Below are 10,010 nucleotides of genomic sequence, written 5' to 3' on the forward strand. Positions count from 1 at the left end.
GGATAAATGAGAATACTACCTATTTGTACAATACCTAAAATCAGAGTTTTGCTAGAGTTGTAAGTCTTGTCATCTTTAGAATATGGACTATCCTTATGAAATTGTTGAAGGAGAAGAACTAAGTGTTGGTAATATTCCTTGGAGATACCTATATTCTTATTGTGAGGCTGAGAAGTTTTGTTGTCTGAAGCAGTTTTACCATCGTCGCTTCTGTATCTAGGTGGGAAACTGTGCTTGAAGTAGCTAGTGTCGATGGTATGGTTGGTTTTGTGGCAACTGGTATACAATGAGTTAGGTGATGTGTTGAGAGTGTAATTCCTTGTGTCGAAACATGATGTTGCTTGACACAAGGTGTGTCGAAAAGCTTAGTCTGTTGAGCTATATGTAGTTGTCGAAGTGCTATAAGCAGGTTGCTACACACAGATTTCAATGTTGGTCTAAAATAGTTATTTTGGACTTTTGTAGTTTTAGGCTTTGGCTTATGGAGCAAGCAAATCTAAAACTATAAATAGAGGGAATAACCCTTATTTTGTAATGAGACTTGTATTCACAGAATTTTGCAGTTGCAAAATGAATAAAAAAAATTCACAGTTTGTGGGCAGAGCTCTGCAGAAAATCATCATCTTTTTCTCTTAATTTTGTTTAAATCCTAATTCACCTTTCTCCCCACATTCCCTTTCTTTCATTGTCATTATATAGTGATAACAATTTTATTCATCAAGATTGATATAAACTTTCATAAGTTTTGATGGACTTCCTATTAAAATGTTGACATTATTAAGGTAATCTACTTCTACTATCTACTATCTACTATTCTACTATCTAACATATACTAGAAGATTGACCAAAGAGACTAAATTACCCTTCACTCCAAAATCATTTACAAACAAAAAAGGGCAATTATGTAACTAACAATATAACATACCACTTTTCTACTTTTCAACAACCACAAGCCAATTGTTGGTCTCTCATTGGTCCACCTTTTCTACTTTTTTACTTTTGCATTTATATCTAAAAAAATGTAGATTTCAATTTTTTTCCAACTCACATATTTTTTTATATGGTTATTTAATATAGATGAATTTTTATGATTATTATTCACTTATAATTAAATCATTCATTTTAAATTTACATGTTTTTAAATATATTTTATACAATATTAAATAAATCTACATATTAGACTATATTTTACGGGTCACTATCAACATAATACATATTTTGTTTATTTTTTCAAATGTTTAAAATTCTTTTTATTCTCTTTCTGTCTCACAGGTCAATTTTTTTCTTTGTATAATTATTTAATAATTAAGTAATTCATTTTAAATTTATTTGTATTTAAATAATTTTATATCATATATTAATTGCAATGATAGTATAATGTATTTTTTAATTTTAATAACATTAAAAATATATTTATCTCACGGGTCACTAACAAGACAATATTTATTTAAATTTAATCAATTATTATTTTAATCTAAGAGACAAAATCTTTATTTTTAAATATTAGTTTTTTCTCCATCTCACAATTATAGTTTATCTTCTTTGTGTATGATTCTTTAATATAATTAAATCTTTATGATTACTATTCATTTAAAAGAAAATAAATAAATCATTTTAAATTTTATATTTGTATCTAAAATTTTACATTTGTATTTGATACTATCTAAGTGTTATGACATTTATATATATATATATATATATATATATATATATATATATATATATATATATATATATATATATATATATATATATATATATATATATATATATATATATATATATATATATACTTATTTATTTATAGTTATTTACACAATAACATAATTAATCTCTTACTAGTTAGTAATACTAAGTAAAAGTGAATAAGGTTGACGTTGTGGTTGAGAAGTCTACAAACACTTTTTATTGGAAAAAAAAAAAATTCTTAACAACTCAAAAACAAAAGTCAAGAAAGAAAGTGCATTAAGAAGTTTATGATTTGTACAATGTGGGTGTCCCAATGGTCAGTCATACCCAATGGTTCACATGCCTTTGGATATTCCATCATAAATATTCTTTTCTTCTCACAAAAAAAGTTGATTTGATTTGGGACATTCCATTCATTCTTGGTACCAGCTTTAGCCGAAATTCTTACCTTCTGTCCTTATTATGAATTGATTTCTGATCTTATCCCATGGATTTTAAGGCCACTAATATCATCTCTAAAATTAGTTTCATTCAAAAGCTTATCTATACTATCCCTTTCACCGTTGCACTCTTGCCTAATTTGGATACAAAGTTTGGTTTGGATATTGTTAAAAATAGATGAATGTCAATGCTAATGCAATTCATATTTTCGATGTCAACCCTTAACTATTGGGAGATAAAATGGATTTGAATAATTAACATATACTAGTATATTTGTGAGTACCAAATTTATGGGCATGAACTTTGAAATGAAGACAAAACATAATTGACAAGAAATAAATGTTAAAGAAATGTTAAATATGTTAAAGGTGTGAATTCAAACATTCCATATTTTTATTTGTGGGTGTTAATTTGTTTATTTGATGTTCTGTAGAAAGAAAAACGACACAAAAATCAGTTCTAATTTGGTTCTCTAGGTAACTTTTTGTTTTAATAAATATAAATATTAAATAAAAAAGAAAAATAAAAAAAAAATGTCGTGGCATAAAATCTAACTCATCAAATTGTTAGTAAAATGGTAAATGGACATGCACAATCTATTTGTAAAAAAATATTTAAAAGCTCAAATAAGAAGTGAATCTCACCAAATATCATAATAAAAAAAAATTACATTGACAAATTTATTTGTACATACATTTTCCTATTTGAAAATGTGAGATATCTTAAATCTACAAGAGCGTATAGTCTGTAAAGTATTATTCCTTTTAATTAAAATATGTGAAGAGACAATATTTACATTATAAAATGCACGAATGACTAGTATTGAGTTAGTTTCAAACCGAAGATTTCTCCAATTTTTTTTGTTACATATTTGATAGCAAATATGATTCCAAACAATTAAGCTTGAAAAGAGGTGCAAACTTCAATCTTAATTGAGAAAACTCTCAATGGTATTTCTAATTTATCCCTAAATATGCCAACACAAGTTCATATCCTAAGATTTTCTCTTGAAACTTGATCTGTGTTACACTTATTCTAATTATGACTAGGAAAACACCAATTAACTTATGTGATTATAGATGTGGCAGGGGGGACATTTTATGTCAAAAGATTTAATAATTGTAAACTCGTGAATTAAATAGTACATGTTTCTCTTGAAAGAAGTAGATGTCATATAGACCTGCTGTTTAACATGAAGAATGTCTCTATCAAAGTCATTTTTACCATTTTGAAATCTAATATCATTTCTTGCGTGTCAAATTTTCTAAAATATTATTATGATGAGAGTCTTGATGAGATCCTAAATTTAAGAGCTCTAACTTCTACCAACAAGTTTGAATAAGTCATTGTGAATGTGGTCAGTGAGTTCTATTAAAAAGTCAACTAACACTTTTTATTAAAAAAAAGATACTAACAATAAAATCAAGTACTATAAGAAAGAATCACTTAACAACTCTAAAACAAAAGTCAAGAGAGAAAGTGCATTAAGAAGTTTATGATTTGTACAATGTGGGTGTTCCAATGGTCGGTCATACCCAATGGTTCCAATGCCTTTAGATATTCCATCACAAATATTCTTTTCTTCTCATGATTTGGGACACCCATTCATTCTTGGTACCATCTTTAGCGGAAATTCTTAACTGTCGTTTTGCTTCTGTCCCTATTAAGAATTGACTTCTGATCTAATCCCATGGATTTTAAGGCCACTAATATCATCTCTACAAGTAGTTTCATTCAAAAGCTTATCTTTATACCAACCATCTAGAAAGATTATGAATCAAACATCTTTTTGACCATAACTAAAGTATATATGTAGTGCATTGGAATTGACATTACCACCTCAATATACATTGGCATTGGCATTGACAGTTTCATGATATTTGTGAAATAATTGAAAATTATACCAACATTCTAGTAAGTCAACTCGTAGAAACTCATTCTAGTAAGTCAACTCGTAGAGACTGTCAACATTATTGCTTAATACTATATGCAGTTTCAAACTATTATTATTTTTGGTTTACTTTTTTAAATGGTGAACACTCCGGTACCCTTAAATTTAGATGGGTACCGGTACCCTCAACTAATCAAATGCTATAATTTCATATCATGTCACTTATTTATTTTAATTTATTTTAAAATAAATTAGTATTTAATAATAGTTTGCACTAAAGGTACCGGTATCCAACTTGAATACATGGGTACCAAAGAATTTACCTTTTTAAATTATCATAATATAAATATTAAAAAAAGTTAATATTGTTTAACTACACAAAATCAATTTAGACATGAATTTTAACAATGTTTTTGTGAGACTCCAATAGAGTTTTAAAAATCACGTATAAGGTTACTATCAAACAATAATTGTTGTTTGAAGGTTTTGAAAATCACCCACAAAAGAAATTATGGATCGAGTCGCGACCTATGTCGCTCTCTTAAAGACGTTTTGTAATACTGTTTAAAATTAGACAAAGCAATCGAACTACTGCACCACATCCAAGATAAAACAACTCAGTTGTACGATTACTACTTGCACGGTAGGTAAAATTAATCGATGATGGCGTTAAAATCACTCGCAATTTCTGGACAAAAAAAACCAATCTTGATGGCGCAGACTAGCCACTAGAAAATAGAAAAGCAAATTTAAGAAGAAGCGGAAGAGAGAGAGAGAGAGAGAGAGAGAGAGAGAGAGAGAGAGAGAGAGAGAGAGAGAGAGAGAGAGAGAGAGAGAGAGAGAGAGAGAGAGAGAGAGAGTTAGTTTAGAATACTAAATTCTGAAGTGAGTTGTAACTGATGGAAAGGTTTATATTTATTGCTTAGGATCTGACCCGAATGCAGATAGAATCGTGGAAAAAGTGGAGCAGGTCGACCCAAAACTAGTCGTTATAAAGCTTGGTCAGGAAGGAAGAGCAGAGACTTCGTAACTAAGAAAAAACATGGTCAACATTTAAAGTTAGATTAATGTTTACATAATTAATTAATAATTAATGATTAATAAATTCTTACACACAAATAAATAATTCATAATAATTAATTAATTTACACCTCACACGATAATTAGATAAATTAATTAATATTAAATGATTTTTCTTTATTTCGGGTAAAAAAATATTAAATCAAAATCCAAGCCTAAGACCGGATCAAATTGAGTCGAGTCGAGCCAACGGCGGCGGGCACACGTGTGTAATGTTACTTAGTAGTGCGTTCTCACCAAACACAAAACTGGGAACCCCTTTAGGCCCAACCCAATTTGTCCACATGGAACATATAAACACTACTTAAGTATATTTTCCCATCAAGCTCACTAGATAATACTTGTGTTCATTTATTGCCAATTTAATACCATTAACTTCTTCCAAGTCTCCACTCCAAGTTTTCAATCATCCTAAAAATTTCGACAATAACATTTTTAAAAGTGTTGTAGTAGATAGTCTAACAACAACTATTTTTATATCTGAATCGCCGATGCAACTAAGGGATATACACCTGAGACTGGAAGTCTTTCTAAAAAAGTAGTATGAGACAACATGTGTCGTTGAAGTACCCTTGACATGGTAACAGTGTCAATTACGAAACATATACACGGATGAAAACGTTTCCACTTGAGTGAAAGAATATAAAGTGGATGAACTCCACTTGTGAAGAAGATTGATGTGTAAAAGAGTGATTTAGAAGTCTCACATTATTTGGAAAAAAGGAAGTCGAGTGTTTTATAAGTAAGACAACTTATCTACCTAATGCCTTAAGATTTTAGGCGAATATGTGGTCTATCTCTCACTTGTGTGGTTTTCTTGGCCTAATATACATACTCCCCTCATGAACCATCAGTCATATCAGAGTTGATGGTTAAATTAAGAAACTGTCTCCTCGTATCAAAATTATTCCTGACCATGTGGTGGTCGGGCAACGTGTCCAGTTAAAGTACCCTTGAAGTAATAAGAGTGGCAATGTTTATACAAGTGGATGTGGTTTAAAGAAATTCCAAATGAGGGAAAGCATGTAAGTGGGTGTAGTCACACTTAAAGAGGGGATTGATATGTATAATGGTGAGTTTGAAGTCCTACATTTTTTGCAAAAGTTGAGGTTGAGCGCTTTATAAATGAGATAGCCATATATCTGATATTAAGTTTTGTACAAACAGACATGTCCATTACTCCCTCTGTCATACAAAACTAGTAATCCTCCTCAAAGGGATACCAGAACAAACATGAACTACTCAAGTTCACACATCAGAGGCATATGCAACAGAAGATTATTTAAACAGCCTCGTATTTAGCAGGATGTCAGAACATCTTCCACACATTCTTCAATCTTTAGTCTTCAGGCCAGAGCAGCACAATCAAGCAGCATGACAATTTATCATGCCCCCCCTAAATAATTGCAGTACGCAACCACAATAACTTCTCTTCGTAGCAGTGGCATAGTCAAGATGTATGTCAACCAGCATGTTGTAACATGTGTTGTAACATCAGGATAATCAAACACACTAACACTTTACTCCCCCTTTTTAGCCAAAAATTGACAAAGATAGAGTAAATGTAAACTAAATGGAAGCACCAAACACATTGCAAGCAGGCAACACACACTAGCATAAATGGAAGCACACAGACAATTGGAAACACACAAGCAGTTGGAAACACACAAGCAGATCACTTTTAGGTAGTCTTCCATCTTCTGCCCCTGTAAAAAAGCCTTTTGAATTCCTTGTGGCTTTCTTGCAGAGTCCTTTTGTTCCATCCCTTGTCCATAGCAATTTGAGTATGCTTCATCAGCCTCAGAAAATAGAGGAAAGATGCAGTAACAATTGCATTCCTCCATGTTTGTAATTGCTATAACTCTTCAATAGTGTAAGTTCTGACTTCACTGCTTATGTTTTGATTTGTTTTAAACACTACAGTAAGTTAATCCTTGTTGTCAATATGTTCCAGAGTAACAATCTTTCCTTCAACAAAATTCTTGATTAATTGGATATCAAGATTCTTGTTCCAGACATGTTGAATTAGATATATGATAATATTCATATCAACACAATGTAATGTCAAAACATTATGGTTGACATTATTCAACGTCTATTTTATCAGTTCAGAGAAATCTCCTCTTGGTTCCCTAAGTTCAACTACAATATTTACTTCTTCTTGATACAGAAAAACAAACTATTAGGATCATATGCTTTTTAGGACCTATCTATAACTACTCTCTAGGTCCTAAACCTTTATAGTCAGTGACGAATTCATGACATCATTATTCTAATGTCATCTTTATCACAAATATCTTTGCAAGTTTGAATTCAAATGATATTTTCCTCGTAATATTAAGATCAGTTTAATTCAGTCGTGACTCATTTCTATGTTACGCTTATCAGCTGGTTTCAATCCTCCCTGACCCATGCAGAAACGATATACAATTAAATATCAATTTAAAATTTAATTTTATTCACGAAATTTTGATATTACCCGATAAATTTATATCTATGTAGATTGTTAAAGATCTTAATCACATACTCCCTCCGTTCCTTTTTATAAGTGTCGTTTTAGCAAAAAGCTCTTCAACCAAGATAGTGGATTATTAGAGTTACTTTTTCTATTATACCCTTATTTATTTTTCTCTTTCCAAATAAATTCAATTATAAACTCTCTTTTTTCAATAATTAATTGAAAATTTTGAGGTAGAGTTATTGAGAAAATAAGGGTATAAATGACAAATTATAACATTAAATTATAAAATGACACTTAAATAGGAACAAAAAAATTCTTCTAAAACGACACTTAAAAAGGAACGGAGGGAGTATAATATATCTATGTAGATTGTTAAAGATCCTAATGACATATATCACATTATTTAAGTGATGCCATTTGTTATTAACACAATAAATCCAAGTTAAATATAACTTCTTCTTTTTTAATATAATACAATTTTTCCAGTAACACGTGCTCACTATTAAAGAAAAAAGTCTTCATAAAAAACAATAGTTAGTATTAAACTAGAAACGTTTTTCAGAATTCAGACAATGTTTGACTTGAATAGCATGAATCAATTCTAAGAGATATTAATGGGGTCAAGAGGTAGAACCTTTCAGCAGAGTGACATCCACCTAAATGGGTCTACTTATTTATTATAGAACTCACAAAGATTGTTGGCATGACTGAGTGCTCCACCACCTACCGCCGGCCAATGCTAGATGATCACTCATTTTTCTTTATCGCAAGCAATATGAACATCATTACAAAGGGATCATAAATAGGACCCATGCATATCTCGTTCCTTCTATCTTTTCATATATGCTCTTATCATATATTGTCTTGTTGACAGAGACAATTCCTCTTTTGTGCATCTTCAGTTCAAGAAAGTTCTTGTTCTAGCATCTTTGTAATAGGAAAGAGATTTCTCTTACTATGTGTTCGTGTTATGTCATTTTGAAAACAAGTGTATGTCTTTGTACATCAAAATCTTTTGAAATAAAGTATTTTCTTGAATCTTTGATATTATTATAAAAGATGAAAGTTAAATTTGGAATAAAATTTTGGTGTAAGAAGGTTGCGGATTTATTTTGTTATAAAAATTATGGTGTGTTTTTTCTTTTCATTTATCTCAAGATATTTCTATCTTTTTTACTCTCCTGCGCATAATCTCCACTTCCTCTCTTCTCTTAAAATTAACAAAGTAAAATCAACCTTTTATTTAGAGTTTTAAACATCTTTTTTTTATCACATTCATCCATTCTCTCTTGTATTTAACATCACTTGGGTAATAATTGATATCAGAGTCTAACACATGTTTAAATATTAATCGTATTAGAAGATAGGATGACTTTAAAAAAGTCCTTAAACAAACTTATATCTTTCAATGATGAGTGATATGCTTAGTGAAAAGAGAAAATAAAAATATTTATTAAAAAGATTAAATATATGTTATCCCTTTTAATATGAACGTGTTTTGATTTATCTTCTGTATTTTTTTTATTCTCCCTTATAATGTAAAAATTATGTTCCCTTAACCCTTAAGTGACAACTTGATAAGATATCTTCTTCAATTTGTGGTTTGTAAAGTGACTTTTTTTTTTAAAAAAAAAAAATGTTTTTTATAAAATAAATATTTATTTTTATTTTTGGTACCAATGAATCCCGTTATTTTTATTATAGCATGGTTTAAAGATTCGTTGGAACATTGTATCACAAGTATTGTGGTGATTCTTTACAATTTCTATTCTATATCTCTATATATATCTTATTTTTCTTAATCCAAATACCATCAATTCATCATAATTATTTTAAATATATCACTAATGCATTAATTTATTATTTTTTTCTTACATAAATCAAGATAATCAAGACAATACACTAGTGTAATTCATCAATCTTGTTAAATAGTAGATGTAACTGATGTAACTGATTCCTTCATCAATGGATCAAGTACTTGGTATGTTAAAATTATTTACAATTATCATACAATATTTATAATGATATATATTTTGGACTATTTTTTCAGTATATTCCGAAAGAAGTATCAGGCTTGGGAAGTTCGTGGTGCATTTTTGACGGTTTTGACTCTAAAAGTTATATGAACCGCAAGAGAAAAATATGGGTGATTTGGTTTGATTCGGTTGGCTTTAAGAAATATATCGAATCAAGTCAAACCAAATTAATACGGTTTGGATTTGGTTCGGTTGGTTTGATTTTTTACAAAAAATTTATTGAGTCATAATACACATACAGAGGACAACAGAACTTTGTGTTTAGCCATTAATACATTATCAAATGACAACAAAACTCATCATATTTTGACAAGAATTTCTTATTTAATATATAAAACTCAAATTAGACAAAAGTTAAATAAAAAACATAAAATAGTAGCACAAAATAATATAAAAACATTATAATGAAATA

Source organism: Vicia villosa, linkage group LG3 (genome assembly GCF_029867415.1).
Source record: "Vicia villosa cultivar HV-30 ecotype Madison, WI linkage group LG3, Vvil1.0, whole genome shotgun sequence".
Taxonomy (NCBI): Eukaryota; Viridiplantae; Streptophyta; class Magnoliopsida; order Fabales; family Fabaceae; genus Vicia; species Vicia villosa.